Source organism: Mustelus asterias, chromosome 24, assembly GCF_964213995.1.
Source record: "Mustelus asterias chromosome 24, sMusAst1.hap1.1, whole genome shotgun sequence".
In the NCBI taxonomy this organism is placed as follows: domain Eukaryota; kingdom Metazoa; phylum Chordata; class Chondrichthyes; order Carcharhiniformes; family Triakidae; genus Mustelus; species Mustelus asterias.
Genome location: NC_135824.1, coordinates 56,586,488 through 56,604,735, shown reverse-complemented (window position 1 = coordinate 56,604,735; position 18,248 = coordinate 56,586,488). Strand labels below are relative to the sequence as shown.

Genomic DNA, 18,248 nt, shown 5'->3' with positions numbered 1-18,248 from the left:
GTACCTGAACAGGCGCCGGAGTGTGGCGACTCGGGGAATTTCAAAGTAACTTCATTGCAGTGTTAATGTAAGCCAACTTGTGACACTAATAAATGAACTTAATAAACTTAAACCTAACCTGACACTAAGAGGCAATTTAGCATGGCCAATCCACCTAACCTGCACACCTTGTGACACTATTGGGCAATTTAGCTCGGCCAATCCACCTAACCTGCACATCTTTGGACTGTGGGAGGAAATCGGAGCATCCGGAGGAAACCCACGCAGACAGGGGGAGAACATGCAAACTCCGCACAGTCACCCGAGGCCGGAATTGAACCTGGGTCCCTGGCACTGTGAGGCAGCAGTGCTAACCACTGTGCCAACAGGACTTGGACCCACAAACAGTTGACGCTTAGGTAAGTGAAACTGAGAGGAAGGGGGAAGGAAGGATAGTGCCTGGCTAGGGTGCGTGGAGTGGGGGGCAGGGGCGGGTGGGGGGCAGGGGCGGGGGGGGGGGGGGGGGGGGGGGGGGCAGGGGCGGGGGGGGGGGGGCAGGGGCGGGGGGGGCGGGGGGGGGCAGGGGCGGGGGGGGCGGGGGGGCAGGGGCGGGGGGCACGGGCGGGGCGGGTGATTGGCAGTATTACTCTGATCTCTGTAGTGACGTTGCAGACACACTATTCTGGGATATATTGAAGATATCACTGCAGAGAATGGCTGAAGGAATTCCCTTCCCAGAATTGTTTCCCCCAGCGTGTCCTCACATACTTTTTCCCCACCCAAACGTGGTGGGGGGGGGGGGGGGGGGGGGGGGGGTGTGTGTGGTTCCATGCTGATTAACAACCCATGGAACCACGACACAAACACTCCTTCCACAGCCAACAAGACCATGGGACCTGGACCTGGACCTGGACCTGGACCTTCTGGCCCAGAGATGGGGACACTACCACTGCATCACAAGACCCCCTTCCTCCCAGACTGACAGAAGGCAAAAGCGGAGAAGACTAAAACAAAGAATGAACAGGGATGGCTGAAATTTCGCATCCTGCCTCGTTAGCTTTGATTTTCATTTTGTGGCTAGTGCCTCTCTGAGGACATTGCACCTCTTTCTAACGTGCTGTAATTACTGACGGATTACACTGCCTCACTCTCACGTGAGTTATAGAGGGTACCACAAGGTTGTTTCTACAATCGAACTCCCAGCTCGTATGCAGCAGACTGAACCAAACCCTTGAACAGTCCATTTCCACCCAATGCCCTCACGCTTGATAAACCCTGACTCATACATCAACATTGAAAAACAAACACCCGAGGCTTAAATATAAAATCATCTCCTCACGTCAGGGTTCATAAGTGTTCAGTTCACTAAAACAGTCAGTCTGCTGCTACACTTCAGCTGACAATAACAGCAAGCTTCAGTTAATCTCCCTCAGCTAGTACTCTTGAGTACGGCTGTGATGTTTAGCTGCTAATTTGGCCAATCCCTCCCGTGACCACTGGACACTCAAAGCCCGTCAGAAACAAATCATCTAATTTGGGGGGTGGCACAGTGGTTAGCACTGCTGCCTCACAGCGCCAGGGACCTGGGTTCGATTCCTGGCTTGGGTCACTGTCTGTGTGGAGTCTGCACATTCTCCCCGTGTCTGCGTGGGTTTCCTCCGGGTGCTCCGGTTTCCTCCCACAGTCTGAAAGACGTGCTGGTTAGGTGGATTGACCCGAACAGGCGCCAGAGTGTGGCGACTAGGGGATTTTCACAATAACTTCATTGCAGTGTTAATGTAAACTTTACTTGTGACTAATAAATAAACTTTTTAAAAAAGGGGTCTGCGTGGGTTTCCTCCGGGTGCTCCGGTTTCCTCCCACAGTCCAAAGATGTGCAGGTCAGGTGGATTGGCCATGCTAAATTGTCCCTTATTGTCCAAAGATGTGCGGGTTTGGTGGATTGGCCATGCTAAATTGCTTCTTAGTGTCCAAAGATGTGTGGGTTTGGTGGATTGGCCATGCTAAATTGTCCCTTAGCGTCCAAAGATGTGTGGGTTGGGGGGATTGGCCATGCTAAATTGTCCCTTAGCGTCCAAAGATGTGTGGGTTGGGGGGATTGGCCATGCTAAATTGTCCCTTAGTATCCAAAGATGTGCAGGTTAGGTGGATTACGGGGATAGGGTAAAGGAGAGGGCCTAGGTAAGATACTCTGTCAGAGAAAGTCAGATGTAGATTTGATGGGCCGAATGGTCTCCTTCTGTAGGGATTCTGTAAAGATTTGTTGTTTTTTTCCACCTGCACCCTCCACCCCCACACCACTCCCCATGGAACTTAGTCCCAAGATGGGAGAATTCCACCTGAGTTTTCAATTCGGGGTTTTTTATTCATTTAAATTCCAACAACGAGGCTGGGCCACTGGATTCTTAGTCCAGTGACATTAGCACAGAATTATTACAGCACAGTTGGCCGTTCGGCCTATCGCGTCTGCGCCAGCTCTCCGCACGAGCAATTCATCCAGTGTACGTCTCCCTTGTTACCTTTCAGGTAACAGTCTACTTCCTGTTTGATTGAACCTGCTTCCACCATACCACAATCTCCCCGGCAGGGAAGCACAGGGCAGATCAGGAATTCAGACAATAGTGCGTCACTTCACAACGCTTCATCCGATAGGTGCCCGCAAACTGATGCTCGCTGGAAGAGCAGCTTTGTGAGAGCTGTGCGAGAATACGGTTAGGCCTGGTGACAACTCTCTGTTGAGCCTGGGTCTCTCAGCGTGAAGCTTGCTAAGCTATCTGTCCGACAAAATCTCTCCCAACGTCTTGTCAAAAGCCCCTGGGGAAACAAATGCTGTTTTAAGCACTTTGGATCCACTGTGCACTTAAAACCTAGCCTGCAGGCAGCATTGTTAACCAGGGGCAAAATTCAAGTGGGAATGGTAGATTGTCAAATGTAATCAGACAGGGCGTAGCACTATATTTGTCCAGGGTTTGTCAGCCTTTAGCCTTCCCTGGTATTTTGCCCAGGAGTCGTCATCTTTTTTAAAAAATGAAAACAAGGAAAGAGTAAATGGTCGAACGAGCAAATTTAGTTGGGTGTCTGTTAAAACAGCAGTTTTCCCTTCTCTTCACCCACCCCTCCTGTCACAACACACATGCCTTTGCGGTGACCAACAAGGTGAATAGCTGCGTAAACAAAGAACAAAGAAAATTACAGCACAGGAACAGGCCCTTCGGCCCTCCAAGCCTGCACCGACCATGCTGCCCGACTGAACTAAAACCCCCGACCCTTCTGGGGAACCGTATCCCTCTATTCCCATCCTATTCATGTAATTGTACAGACACCCCGTAAAAGTCACTATCGTATCTGCTTCCACTACCTCCCCCGGCAACGAGTTCCGGGCACCCACCACCCTCTGTGTAAAAAACTTGCCTCGTACATCTCCTTTAAACCTTGCCCCTCGCACCTTAAACCGATGCTCCCTCGTAATTGACTCTTCCACCCTGGGAAAAAGCTTCTGACTATCCACTCTGTCCATGCCCCTCATGATCTTGTAGACTTCTATCAGGTCGCCCCTCAACCTCCGTCGTTCCAGTGAGGACAAACCAAGTTTCTCCAACCTGTCCTCAGAGCTAATGCCCTCCATACCAGGCAACATCCTGGTGAATCTTTTCTGTACCCTCTCCAAAGCCTCCCCATCCTTCTGGTAGTGTGGCGGCCAGAATTGAACACTATTGCGGCCTAACTAAGGTTCTATAAAGCTGCAACATGACTTTCCAATTTTTAAATTTAAGTTTTAAACGATGAACCTTACAAATGTAGGAACTTAGATTAAGAACAGAAAATGTTCAGTCACAGCTTGGTCGTGAGCCACTGGAAAGAGAAAAGGTTAATGTTATGGGAAGGCCGTTACGTCAGAGCCCGGGGCGACACGGTGGCACAGTGGTTAGCACTGCTGCCTCACAGCTCCAGGGACCTGGGTTCGATTCCCAACTTGGGTCACTGTCTGTGCGGAGTCTGCACGTTCTCCCCCTGTCTGTGTGGGTATCCTAAGGGTGCTCCGGTTTCCTCCCACAGTCCGAAAGACGTGCTAAATTCTCCCTGTGTGCCCGAACAGGCACCGAAGTGTGGCGACTAGGGGATTTTCACAGTAACTTCATTGCAATGTTAATGTAAGCCTACTTGTGACACTAATAGATAAACAAACTTTAAGTTCCACGTGCTTGAGCGCTGGAGTATGGCGTTGAGATAGAGGTGCAGTTAAGATCATGTTGAATGGCAGAACAGGCTCGAAGGGCTGAATGGCCTACCCCTGGCTCCTATTTCCTATGTGTCTGTTCCCCAAGACCCTTGCGGGTGGTCCCACTCCCACTCAAAATGTTACGGTAGCTTTTCCTCTTCAGATACCAAGTTGGCATTTGTGGATTGGATTCAAGCTTCTGGTGGGTGCCAGTATCTGGCATGTGGGCACACACGCTCATCAACGGTTAACCCGCTGCTGAATATTTCACTCTCAGGAGGGAAACTCTGGCTATTGTAGGAGAGGATTTCCGAGATCAATAAACAAGGGACATAGATTTAAAGTAAATGGCAGGAGGATTGGAGGATATTTCAGGAGAAATGCTTTCACCCAGAGGATAGAATCATTGAATAGAATCCCTACAGTGCAGAAGGAGACCATTCGACCCATTGAGCCTGCACTGACAACAATCCTACCCTATCCCCATGATCCCACATATTCACACTGACACTACGGGACAATTTAGCATGGCCAATCATCCTAACCCGCACATCTTTGAAGTGCAGGGGGAAACCAGAGCACCTGGAGGAAACCCACGCAGACATGGGGAGAACGTGCAGACTCCACACAGACAGTGACCTGAGGCTGGGTCCCTGGTGCTGTGAGGCAGCAGTGCTAACCACTGTGCCACCGTGTCACCTCTCTGGTCTCTTCTGACCGCAGCAAGTCAAACGCTTTACAAATGCACCATAGAAAGCATTCTTTCTGATTGTATCACAGCTTGGTATGGGGCTCCTGCTCTGCCCAAGACCGCAAGAAACTACAAAAGGTCGTGAATGTAGCCCAATCCATCACGCAAACCAGTCTCCCATCCACTGACTCTGTCTACAATTCCCGCTGCCTTGGCAAAGCAGCCAGCATAATCAAGGACCCCGCGCACCCCGGACATTCTCTCTTCCACCTTCTTCCGTCGGGAAAAAGATACAAAAGTCTGAGGTCACGTACCAACCGACTCAAGAACAGCTTCTTCCCTGCTGCCATCAGACTTTTGAATGGACCTACCTCGCATTAAGTTGATTTTTCTCGACACCCTAGCTATGACTGTAACACTACATTCTGCACTCTCTTGTTTCCTTCTCTATGAACGGTATGCTTTGTCTGTATAGCACGCTAGAAACAATACTTTTCACTGTATGTTAATACGTGTGACAATAGTAAATCAAATCAAATCAAATTAAACGTTAAAGATGCTGGTGAACACTGCGTTATCGCGTGGAGTGTGGACTATGCTGGACAGTTCTTTTTCAACTGACATGGACAGGAAGGGCCGAGTGGCCTCCCTCTAAGCTGTAAATTTCTATGATGCCCTCGCTGCACGTTCTCAAATGTCGTATTCTGTCATCACAGCTGACTTTCTTACAGCTTACAAGTCAAGGCCTGAGGGCAACCATTCTTGCCAAAGAAATTCAAAATCAATTTCACAGTGCATGTGACTGCTTCAGTGATTTATTCAACTGGCCCTGAATATGTTCTGTGATACGGACTGCACAGTTTAAGAGGAAGAGCTTAAAATAACTGCAGCAAACACTATTGTCAGGGTTGAAGGAACCATTATTTTTAGCTTTGGGAGAAGAGCTAGCTTCTCTTTAACAAAAGCACCAAAGAGGGAAGTGACTAGTGTAGTCAGTAACATGGCGGTGGCACGGTGGCACAGTAGTTAGCACGGCTGCCTCACAGCACCAGGAGCACAGGTTCAATTCCGGCCTCGGGTCACTGTCTGTGCGGAGTCTGCATGTTCTCAGTGACTGTGTGGGTTTCCTCCGGGTGCTCCGGTTTCCTCCTACAGTCCAAGGACGTGCGGGTTAGGGTGGTTGGCCATGCTAAATTGCCCCTTAGTGTCCAAAGACGTGCAGGTTAGGTGGATTGGCCATGCTAAATTGCCCCTTAGTGTCTAAAGACATGCAGGTTAGGTGGATTGGTCATGCTAAATTGCCCTTAGTGTCTAAAGACATGCAGGTTAGGTGGATTGGTCATGCTAAATTGCCCCTTAGTGTCCAAAGACGTGCAGGTTAGGTGGATTGGTCATGCTAAATTGCCCCTTAGTGTCAGGGGGACTAGCAGGGTGAATACATGGGGTTATGGGGGTAGGGCCTGGGATTGTTGTCAGTGCAGGGTCATTGGGCCAAATGGCCTCCTCTGCACTGTAGGGATTCTCTGATACTTCTATGATACATATTGTACAACAGTTGCCTTAGGAACTCAGATAAATGATTTACACCTGGATCTGATGAGACAACAACCCAGGGCACAGGTTAATTTGACTTTCTAAGCAGCTTACATTGGACTGACAGGTGCAACCATTACTGGCTGAACTTGCACCAGGACTGGGCAAAGTGGGAGCTGTACCCCCGAGGTGGTCTTCCCCTGAACTATGCTGGGGCCAGAGTTCTGGTGAATCTAGACGGTAGAGGGGGCTTTAAACTCAATGGTGAGGGCGAGGAATCAAGTGAGGGAAGGTGTGATAAATTAAAGAGAGAGAAAGGCAGGAGAGCAAGAAGGTTGACAACAATCAGAGTGTGCAAATTTAAGAGCATGTCAGCTGATGAGGTTGGAGGTAGTCAAATTGACAGCATAAATAAAAGTAAATAGGTATGATCTAATTCCCATTACAGAGACATGGCTGCAGGTGAACCAAGGTGAATAACTGAATGTTTAAGGTTATTCAGCATTTCGGAAGGAGAAACAAAAGGAAAAGGAGGTGGGTTAGCGCTGTTAATGAAGGACGAGATTAATACAGCAGTGAGAGGGAATCTTAGATTAAGATCAAAGTTATAGGACGCAACCTTACCGTTCATGCCATGCTCCCGCTGCAGTGAAGTTGGAGAATTTGGTGGCCAGCCGAATCTCTGTTCACGGCAGCAGAATGGGAAAATCCCGCCAACGTGAATGGTACTAAGATTAGGTTAGGTTGACTGGCCATGCTAAAATTGCCCCTTGGTGTCCTGAGATGTGTAGGTTAGAGGGATTAGTGGGTAAATATGTAGGGATATGGGGGTAGGGCCTGGGTGGGATTGTGGTCGGTGCAGACTCGATGGGCCGAATGCCCTCTTTCTGCACTGTAGGGTTTCTATGATCGATCTATGACTCTGGCCGTAGGATGGGATTTTGCGGCCGTTCCCAGCAGTAGGAACTTCCAGCCCTGCCAATGCTTCCCTGGTGACGGTGGATGCGAACAACGGGAAATGCCGTTGACAGCGATAGGACTGGAAGATCCCGCCAATGGTGGTGAGCTGCCACCGCCACTGCGAAAAAGGCCACGGAGGGTCGAAAATACCACCTGTAGAATCAGTTTGGGTGGAGCGAAGAAACAGCAGCGGGCAGGAAACACTGATAGGAGTTATTTATTGGCCAGCAAATGGTAGTGATAAGGTGGGCACAGGAATCAGGAAAATAGAGGTGTGTGTAATAAAGATAATACAATACAAAGAACAATACAGCACAGGAACAGGCCCTTCGGCCCTCCAAGCCCGTGCCGCTCCCTGGTCCAAACTAGACCATTCTTTTGTATCCCTCCATTCCCACTCCGTTCATGTGGCTATCTAGATAAGTCTTAAACGTTCCCAGTGTGTCCGCCTCCACCACCTTGCCCGGCAGCGCATTCCAGGCCCCCACCACCCTCTGTGTAAAATACGTCCTTCTGATATCCGTGTTAAACCTCCCCCCCCTCACCTTGAACCTAACACCCCTCGTGAACGTCACCACTGACCTGGGAAAAAGCTTCCCACCGTTCACCCTATCTATGCCTTTCATAATTTTATACACCTCTATTAGGTCACCCCTCATCCTCCGTCTTTCCAGTGAGAACAACCCCAGTTTACCCAATCTCTCCTCATAACTAAGCCCTTCCATACCAGGCAACATCCTGGTAAACCTCCTCTGCACTCTCTCTAAAGCCTCCACGTCCTTCTGGTAGTGTGGCGACCAGAACTGGGTGCAGTATTCCAAATGCAATAATCATGGGGGCAATCCACAAACAGACTGAGTGAACCTAATTAGCACTAATGTCGAGGAGAACAAATTCCTGAATGTAATTAAATGGTTTTCTGGAACAGTATGCCGAGGAACCAACTGAAATATGGGGTAATTTAGAACTTTTCTTGAGCAATGAGAAAGGACCAATTAATAATCTTGCTGTAAAGGAACCTTTAGGAAAGTGTGATCATAATATGGTGGAATGTTGCATTAAGTTTGAAAATGATGTACTTCAATCTGAAACTAGGGTCTCAAATCTAAACAAAGGAAACTATGAAGGTGTGAGGGGCCAATTGGTTGTGGTAGATTGGGAAATACATTAAAAAGTATGGTGGTAGACAGGCAATGGCTAGTAATTGAAGAATTAATACATGGCTTGCAGCAAATTTACATTCCTTTGAGGTACAAAATCTCAGCAGGGAAGGCAATCCAACCATGGCTAACAAGAGAAGTTATAGGTCAAAAGAAAAGGTTTGCAAAGTTGCCAAGAAAGTAGTAAGCCTGAGAATTGTGAGCATTTTGAATTCAATAAAGGAGGACCAACAAACTGATAAAGATAGAGAAGATAGAATATGAAAGTAAACTAAGGTGAAACGTGAAACTTGCCCCTTACCGTCCCAAGATGTACAGGTTAGGTGGATTGGCCGTGCTAAATTGCCCCTTGGTGTCCAAAGATGTGTAGGTTAGATGGATTAGCCACGGTAAAAGTGTGGGGTTACGGGGACAGGGTGTGAGAAAGAGCCTGGGTAAGGTACCCTGTCAGAGAGAGCAGGTGCAGACCCGATGGGCCGAATGGCCTCTTACTGCACTGTAGATTTCTGTGATTCATTCAACACTTTATGTTGAGGAAAAGGGTGTTCAATTCACTTTACTACCATTCCAAACAAAAAACGCAAAATAATTCACAAAAGGATGGGATTCCCTTCAAAAATTCTTACAAGCACGTCCAGTGCTTCGATGTTTTGGGTCAGGTTTATCACTCTCACCTGAGGCAGCAGGTAGTGGGGTTGAAGTCCCATACCAGGCCTTCAGCACAAAATCCAGGCGCTCACTCCCACTGCAGTACGGAGGGAGTAACTGTCGGAGGTGCGTGCCATCTTACGAATGAGGCATTAAACTGTGACCCCGTGTCCACCCTCAGGCGTAATCAGTCCCTTTGCTCTATTGGAAACAGACATTTCGCCCATATGCCTCTGGCGCATGTATTTAATCCCTCCACCAAAATTAGGAAAACAGGTTCTCTGGTCAATGTGGGTGCTGGGATCACTCGGCTGCTGTGTTTCCTACGTCACAACAATGACTGCACTTCAAGAGTGTTTCACTGGCTGTGAACTCGAAGCGCTCTGTGGCGTCCTGAGGTTGTGAAAGGTGCTATAGAAATGCAAATGCTTTCTTCTGACCTCTGCCCCTCTTGCCCTTTGTTACAAGGTCTGTACCATCAAAGATTCAAGCAGCAAACGCGACTCTTTTTATGCAATTAGCTCCACGAACATCCGCAGCACGATTAACCGCGGTGAAAGAAGGAACTGAAGAATCAATGGGAATCTCATTATTAATAGATTAAGAGGCCACACACTCCGGATACTTGGCTGCGTTTCAACGCTGAATAACTTGTTCTCCATTCTTGGTTCTCGGGTTTCTGTTGAGATGGCAGGGGATGGGGAGTAGCAGTTGCTACGATGGGCACGGTGGGTTTGCCCACAACTTTTATCACCGGGACTCTCTGTGAGGCACATTCAAAACTCATTGGAAGCAGACCGATGCTTCCTCTAACCTGCTGTTTCCCATACACTCCCCCCCCAGCCCTTGATGTTTGCTGGAGTACTGTTCTGCGAGCAAGGTAGGCCTCCCTAGTTCTTCACCCAGGCGGCCCTCCCTGCATATGAACCTAATGGATATACAGGTCGAGTGTTGGACTGGAGATCAAGTCACAGACAAACGCCATTTTCTGATCACACAACCAGCAATCCAAAGCTTGTTCCTCACCCCTCACGTTGCTCCCACCACCTTGACGGGGATGGGGCTAGCTCAGCCGTGACGAGGGGCAGAGGACGGGACGGCCCTGGTCTGTACACCTCCGTTCCGAGTTAAATAGTACACTTACTTGCAAGCGCTCTCAACACAATCACATCCACTGCTGTCAACCCTAATTTGAACTCAGGAAAGAGCAGCTTGAATACAAAACCTGAAGGACAGCAGCGAGAGTCGCTGTGACGGATTAAGAGGCGAGGGAATATAAAACACCGTCTTAATACTCACAAGCTAAACAGTTGCTACGTCTCTCAGTCTCGGGTGAAGCCAGAAAGTAGCTTTAGCTGGCTGACGAGCAGAACTCCTCAACTCCAAGAGAAGCGCTGACACTGAGCGTATAATTAATATTCATATAATTATACTCTCATTCACAGCTTTGTCGCGACAGCTGGTTAAACGACGAGCTACTCCAGCAAGTCAGCACAACCTTGCAGATAATAACTAGTAAAATGCAGGCAAATTAAGGCATGTAAATACGAGATATAAAAAGAATTTTACTTCATGTTCAACAGTTCCTCCTCCGAGGTCGCTTTCAGAGAAGGAGTTTTTTTTAAACAAAACAAAACATTGCCCTTTCCTTATCAATGTGTTAAAACAGCATCCCCCAGGATAAGGAGATTGCAAAGGCAATGGGAAAGGATTGTTTGAGGATTGATACTGGATGCCCCACCTTACGCCAACACTCCCCAGCCACAGCCTTGTTTTCATTGGCAAGAAACTAAACGGAGAGAGAGAATGGGTGACGCACTGGGGACCACACATCTCAGCTGATGTTTCAGCCAACTTAAGTAAACAGAGAATTCCCGAGGTGGGCACTTAATCTCAGCGGTATGCAGCGTGCAGAAGGCGCAGCGTGCTTTGTTGATGTGGGCTGAAATATGGAACTGTAAACCAGGGAACAATGTTGTTGCTACACCAAGCTAGTGAAGGGTGTTAGTTGCACTCACAGCAATGCACTTGCGTGTCACGCCAACATGTTTTTCCTGCAAGGCTTTTATCTTCCCCAAAACAAAGTGCAGCTTTGTAACGGCGGTTAATTCGCCCTCATGTCTGGCTGCGAGAATCGGCCCCCTCCTGAGCTCAAGGGGGCAAAACAACTCAGCGTACTCTGTCCGGCAGGTACTATTTAGGTAGACACAAGGTGAAAATTCCGCCACGGGATCGGAGGGAAAATACCGGGAGGAGCCATTGATCATAGAATCCCGACAGTGCAGAAGGAGGCCATTTGGCCCATCGGATCTACACTAACTTTCCGAAAGAGCATCTATCTCCGTAATCCTGCGCATTTAGCATGGCCAATCCACCGAACCTACACATCTTTGGACACTAAGGGGCAATTTAGCATGGCCAATCCACCTAACCTGCATATCTTTGGACACGAAGGGGCAATTTAGCATGGCCAATCCACCCAACCTACTCATCTTTGGACACTAAGGGGCAATTTAGCATGGCCAATCCACCCAACCTGCACATCTTTGGAACCAAGGGGCAATTTAGCATGGCCAATCCACCCAAGCTGCACATCTTTGGAACCAAGGGGCAATTTAGCATAGCCAATCCACCCAAGCTGCACATCTTTGGAACCAAGGGGCAATTTAGCATGGCCAATCCACCTAACCTGAATATCTTTGGACTGTGGGAGGAAACTGGAGCATCCGGTGGAAACCCACGCAGACACACGCAAATTCCACACAGCCAATCATCCGAGGATGGAATCAAACCCGGGTCACTAGCGCTGTGAGGCAGCAATGCCAACCACTGTGCCGCCATTGACCTGGATGTGAGGTCCACTATAGCTCCTTGTCTGGGGAGGTGTGTGCTACGCTGAAGGAAAATGAGGCAAGTGTCAGGCAAAAATATCATAGAATCCCTACAGTGCAGGACAGGCCATTCAGCCCATCGAATCTGCACTGACCGTCCAAAATAGCACCCGACCGAGGCCCAATCCCCCAGCCCTAACCCTGCATATATAATATATCAAAACAAATGATCACAAGATGATACCAGAACAGAGAGGATATGTTTATCAGGAGCCAGAAGGGGCTTAACTGGTGGCACACCTGCCTCTGAATTGCAAAGCTCCGGGTTTAAGACCCACTCGAGAGCTAGAGCACAATAATCAAGGCTGGCACTCCAATGCAGTGCTGCACTGTCGGAGATGCTGTCTTTTGGATAAGATATTAAACCAAAGCAGCATCTGGTGGATGTATAAAAACCCCTGGCACTATTCTGAAGAAGAGCAGAGCAGAGGAGGCACGGTAGCACAGTGGTTAGCACTGCTGCTTCACAGCTCCAGGGACCTGGGTTTGATTCCCGGCTTGGGTCACTGTCTGTGTGGAGTTTGCACATTCTCCTCGTGTCTGCGTGGGTTTCCTCCGGGTGCTCCGGTTTCCTCCCACAGTCCAAAAGATGTGCGGGTTAGGTTGATTGGCCATGCTAAAACAATTGCCCCTTAGTGTCCTGAGATTAGCGGGTAAATATGTGGGGATATGGGGGTAGGGCCTGGGTGGGATTGTGGTCGGTGCAGACTCGATGGTTTCTATGATTCTATGAGGCAACCCCTTTCCCTCCCCCGGCCAATATTTATTCTCAACCAACATCACTAACAACTACCTGTCGTTATCACATTGCCGCATGCAAATTGGCTGCCACATTTACAACAGTGGCAACATTTTAAGAGTATTTCATTGCCTATGAAGCCCTTTGAGACATCCAATGGTGGCGTTAAGCGCTATATAAAGACAAGCCTCATTTTAACCCAGAAAAAGAGCACTCGGCTGGTGTCCTTAATGAATGTCTTTAAAATTGTGAAGGGACTTGAAAGGGTAGATGTGGAGAAGATGTTCTCATTGCTGGGGGAAGACCAAAACGGGAGAACTTAAACAGATGATGGTCACCACCCGGAGAGACGTGAGAATGTGGAACCCGCTATCACAAGGTGTGGTTAAGCTGAATAGCGTTGATGCATTTAAGGGGGAGAATTAAGATTTGGAAATTTATGCCGAGATGCAGATGGTAGGGTAGGGGTGGGGAGGGGTTTGTATGCGGCGTAAATAATCAAGGTTTCATTCATTCATGGGACATGGGCGTCACTGGCTGGACCAGCATTTATTGCCCATCCCTATTTGCCCTTGAACTGAGTGTCTCGCTCGGCCATTTCAGAGGGCAAATGAAAGTCAACCACATTGCTGTGTCTCTGGAGTCACATGTAGGCCAGATCGGGTAAGGACAGCAGATTTCCTTCCCTGAAGGGACATTAGTGAACCAGATGATTTTTTCCAACAATCAATAATGGCTTCACGGTCATCAGTAGATTCTTAATTCCAGATATTATTTTATTGAATTCAAATTCCACCATCTGTCATGGGGGGATTTGAATCCGGGCCCCCCAGAACGTGAGTTTCTGGATTAATAGTCTAGCGAGAATACCACTGGGTCATCGCTTGCCCTGAAGTGGGTAAGTGTTGAGGTAGATCAATACGGTAAGAAGTCTCACAACACCAGGTTAAAGTCCAACAGGTTTATTTGGTAGCAAATACCATAAGCTTTCGGAGCACTGCTCCTTCGTCAGATGGAGTGGAAATGTGCTCTCAAACAGTGCAAACAGACAATATCAAGTTGCAGAATACTGATTTGAATGCGAATCCTACAACCAGCCAGGTCTTAAAGGTACAGACAACGTGGGTGGAGGGAACATTAAACACAGGTTAAAGAAATGTGTATTGTCTCCAGACAGAACAGCTAGTGAGATTCTACAAGCCCAGGAGGCAAGCTGTGGGGGTTACTGATAATCATGTGGGGTTGCCTCATAGAATCATAGAAACCATCGAGTCTGCACCGACCACAATCCCACCCAGGCCCTACCCCCATATCCCCACATATTTACCCACATGTAAATGCACTGTCCACCGCATGTAAATGCACTGCACCAGTCCAACGCCGGCATCTCCACATCATGACAACACCGAATGACAGGGCAGAGTTGAGGGGTTCACTTCAACTCCCATTATGTTCATAGGGACGCCAGCAGAGAAGAGTTGGGCTGACTGGCCCCCCCTTCTACGCTATATCTTCTATGAACGCGGAAGATATGTATTAGATTAGCTCCTGTGTCAAAACTTGACTGGTGCTCAAACACGCATGAAAGATATTAACACAACATTAATTGGGCTTCCACAGAAGGCAGCAAGTCGAGGTGAAAGCTTGGATTCGACTGCAGTCCATTAACCACAGTGATCCTTAAACATGCTCTCTCTGGAGTTCAACCCCAAATCTGCTTAATTTATGGTTTGCATTATAACTTTACAAGTTTCCAGTCGATATTGCCTTTCCACCTTGTCACACTTAATCTTCAGCCAGTCTGATTAATTAGCGATTATTTAGGTGTCTAATTAGTAGCCAGGTGGACTGTTAAATGTGAACTCATTAAAGTCATGTTCATTCAACTAATTGAAGAGTTAGACAAGAGCAGAAAATTTGCGTCGTCTTATCATTATGAGGTTACAAAGGGAGGCAATAGTTGTACAATTAAGTTAATTAGCACGGTTGCAATTGCTCACTGATTATCTAATGAGTCGAGGGTGTTAGGTTCGTGAACAAATTTGTTACTTAATTTAATAATTATCAGTTAGGTTAAATGAGGAGCAGAGTAGGCTATTCAGCCCTTCAAGCCCAGCTCCTCTTAATACTGTACTGGTTTCTGATCTTCCCGCACTTTCTCACCTCTCAATTCCTATCAATTGCACTCCTGAGAGTTTTGCATTTTTATTTATTTTATTATTATTTATTAGTGTCACAAGTAGGCTTACATTAATTAACACTGCAATGAGGTTACTGTGAAAGTCCCCGAGTCGCCACACTCCGGGAGCGCCTGTTCGGGTACAATGAGGGAGAATTTAGCATGGCCAATGCACCCTAACCAGCACATCGTAGAATCATGGAATTCCTACAGTGCAGAACGATGCCATTCAGCCCATTGAGTCTGCACCGACCTCAATCCCACCCAGGTCCTATCCCCATGACTCCATAACCCCATGCATTTACCCTTGCAAGTTCCCCCTGACACTAAGGGGCAATTTAGCATGGCCATTCCACCTAACCTGCACATCTTTGGACCGTGGGAGGAACCCGGAGCACCTGGAGGAAACCCATGCAGACACGGGGAGAACGTGTGGACTCCACACAGACAGTGACCCGAGCCGGGAATTGAACCCGGGTCCCTGGCGCTGTGAGGCAGCAGTGCTAACCACTGTGCCACAGTGAGTGAGATTCTATACAACTCCCTGGGCTAAGAGAACTTCCAAAGATTCACAATCCTAAAGTAAATAAAAATATTAAATCTAGATTGAAATATAATAACTTAATATTAATAATAATATAATAATTATTATGATAATAAATAAAGTTAGGTTTAACTGTAACATAAGTAACATAAAACAAATTAAATACATATATGCAATGAATTAAAATGTAGAGTAGAATATGGAATAAGAATAAATTACACAAAAAATATTAAAACTTTTTGAACAGATTAAAATTTGCAATATAAATAAATTATACAGAAATTTAAACGAAAATATTAAACAAACAAATCAAAATTTAGGATTTTAACCTAAAATATTCAACAAAATAGAAATAAAATACTCTATAGAAATATAAAATAATATCAAATGAAAAATTCACAAAATATAATTTGAAGAAAAATACTAAAATATTAAACAAAATATGAACAAAATTTTGTTCAGAAATTTTAAATAAAATATATTGATCAGATTTCATAATATGAAACAAAAATAAAGTGAAAATGTTCAAACAAAATATAAATATAAGTTTTAGAAATTTAAAAATATTTTTAAAATTTCATAAATTAGGATATGAAACAAAAATGAAACTGAAGTATTCAACAAAATAGAAATAAAGTACTGTACAGAAATATAAATAATATTGAATGAAAAATTCACAGAATGGGATTTAAAAATAAAATTAAAATATTTAACAAAATATAAAGAAAATTTCGTTCAGAAAATTTAAAGTATTAAACAAAGAAATTATAAGATAGGATAAACAACTTCAAATATTGAATGTGGAAATAAAATACTGTATAGCAAAATAAATGTTACATGAAAAATTTGCAAAATAGGATTTGAGAAAAAAACAAAAATATAAATAAAATTTCATTCAGAAATTTAATATAAAATTTCATAAATTAGGGGACGAAACAAAAAATAAAACTAGTATTCAACAAAATAGAAATAAAATACTGTACAGACACAAGTAAAATCTGAATGGAATAATTTGAATCTGAACCAAATAATCTAATATCCAAAATAAATGTAATTTATAAAATACATTAAATATAAAATATATAAAATATGGATTATAGTAAATATAAAATGTTATAAATATAAATTATATTAAATATTAAACATGAAATATCGAGTACAAATTATATTAAGTATAAAATGTATAAAATATAAATGATATTAAATATAATATAAATTATAAATGTCATTAAATATAAAATTGATATAAGTGATATTAAATATGAAATATATATAGATGTTATTAAATATTAAATATGTAATATGTTATTAAATATAAAATGTATAAAATAGAAATGATATAAAATATAAATGATATTAAATATGAAATATATAGTACAAATTATATTAAATATAAAATGTATAAAATAGAAATGTTATTAAATATAAAATTAATATAAATTATATTGAATATAAAATTAATAGAAATGTTATTAAATATTAAATATATATAATAAATGTTATTAAATATAGAATATGTGATATAAATGATATTAAATCTAAGACATTAGGTGAGGACAAGCAATATGAAGTTGCTGATGACCAGAGTCTATCTGACGGTGCTGGTTAGTTAGTGCTGGTTAATAACTAGTTAATGGGTTAACCTGCACCATCACCAGTGGCCCGGGCCTTTCCCGCTGCACTCACCGCTCTCCGCCGTCCGGGGCCGGGCCCGCACTCAGGGTGAGGGGCCGAATGGCCGGGGTGCCGCTGCTCTCCTCCGTCCTTCGCCTCCCGTCTCCAAGGCCCGGTTGCTAGGGGGGCAGCCCCTCCCCCTCCCGGGGTCAATGCTCCGCCCTCTCTGACTTCACCTGGGTGGGCGGTGCCCGGGGGGGGGGAGGGGGGCGGAGGAGGCGGGGACTTGCGGGAGGGGGGTGGAGTCTGTGGAGAGCGTGCGGAGTCTGCGTGGAGGGAGGGGGCGGGGTCTACGGGAAGGGGGGAGGAACCAGTGGGGAGAGTGCGGAGTCTGCGCGGAGGGAGGGGGCGGGGTCTATGGGGAGGGGGGTGGAGCCTGTGGGGAGGGGTTGGAGCCTGTGGGGAGTGTGCGGAGTCTGCGCGGAGGAAGGGGGCGGGGTCCATGGGGGAGGGGTGGAGGAGCCTGAGGGGAGCGTGCGGAGTCTGCGCAGAGGGAGCGGGACAGTGCCTGTGGGAGGAGGCGTGCGCCTGTGTGGAAGCGGGCGGAACCTATGGGGAAGGGGGCGGGGTCCGCGGGAGGGGGCGGCGCTCTCAGGACTGGGGGCGGAGTCCGCGGTGGATGGGCGGTGCACGCGAGGGGGTAGGCGGAGTCCACTTGGGAGTGGGCGTGGCCCGTTTGGGAGTGGGCGGGGCCTGTGCCCAATGACGCACAGGGCGCCGCTCTGATTAGTCGCGTCATTGTTCGGTCACGTGATTGGGGCTGCAATGACGTAATGGATTGCAATGACGTAATGGGCTACCCCGGAGACTCCCCCAAGTGATTCCAGTGGTGTTGCCAATTGTGCCCCATGGACCACACTCCTCACTTTCACAACCAATGTATATTTTACCCAAAAAGACAATTCCAAAGCAATTTATACAGCCAATTAAATATGTTTTTTGTGAAGTGCAGTCCGCTGTTGTAATGGGAAACACGGCAACCAATTTGTGCACAGCAAGATCCCACAAACAGCAATGTGATCAATGACAAG

At 46.3% G+C, this 18,248-nt stretch overlaps 1 protein-coding gene across 4 annotated transcripts in view; it reads right to left on the bottom strand.

Annotated features, from left to right (window-relative positions):
- The window catches only part of klc3 (kinesin light chain 3), a 98,397-nt gene extending 81,072 nt beyond the window's left edge, over window positions 1-17,325 (bottom strand). For 3 of the 4 annotated variants that reach the window (XM_078241743.1, XM_078241746.1, XM_078241747.1), the window contains exon 1: window positions 17,230-17,325. The gene's annotated coding sequence lies outside the window, so the exon portion shown is untranslated. Of the gene's footprint in view, window positions 1-12,035; window positions 12,086-17,229 lie in introns of all 4 variants that reach the window. The other variant, XM_078241745.1, reaches the window with a different exon arrangement.
- Window positions 17,326-18,248: the final 923 nt, after the last annotated feature.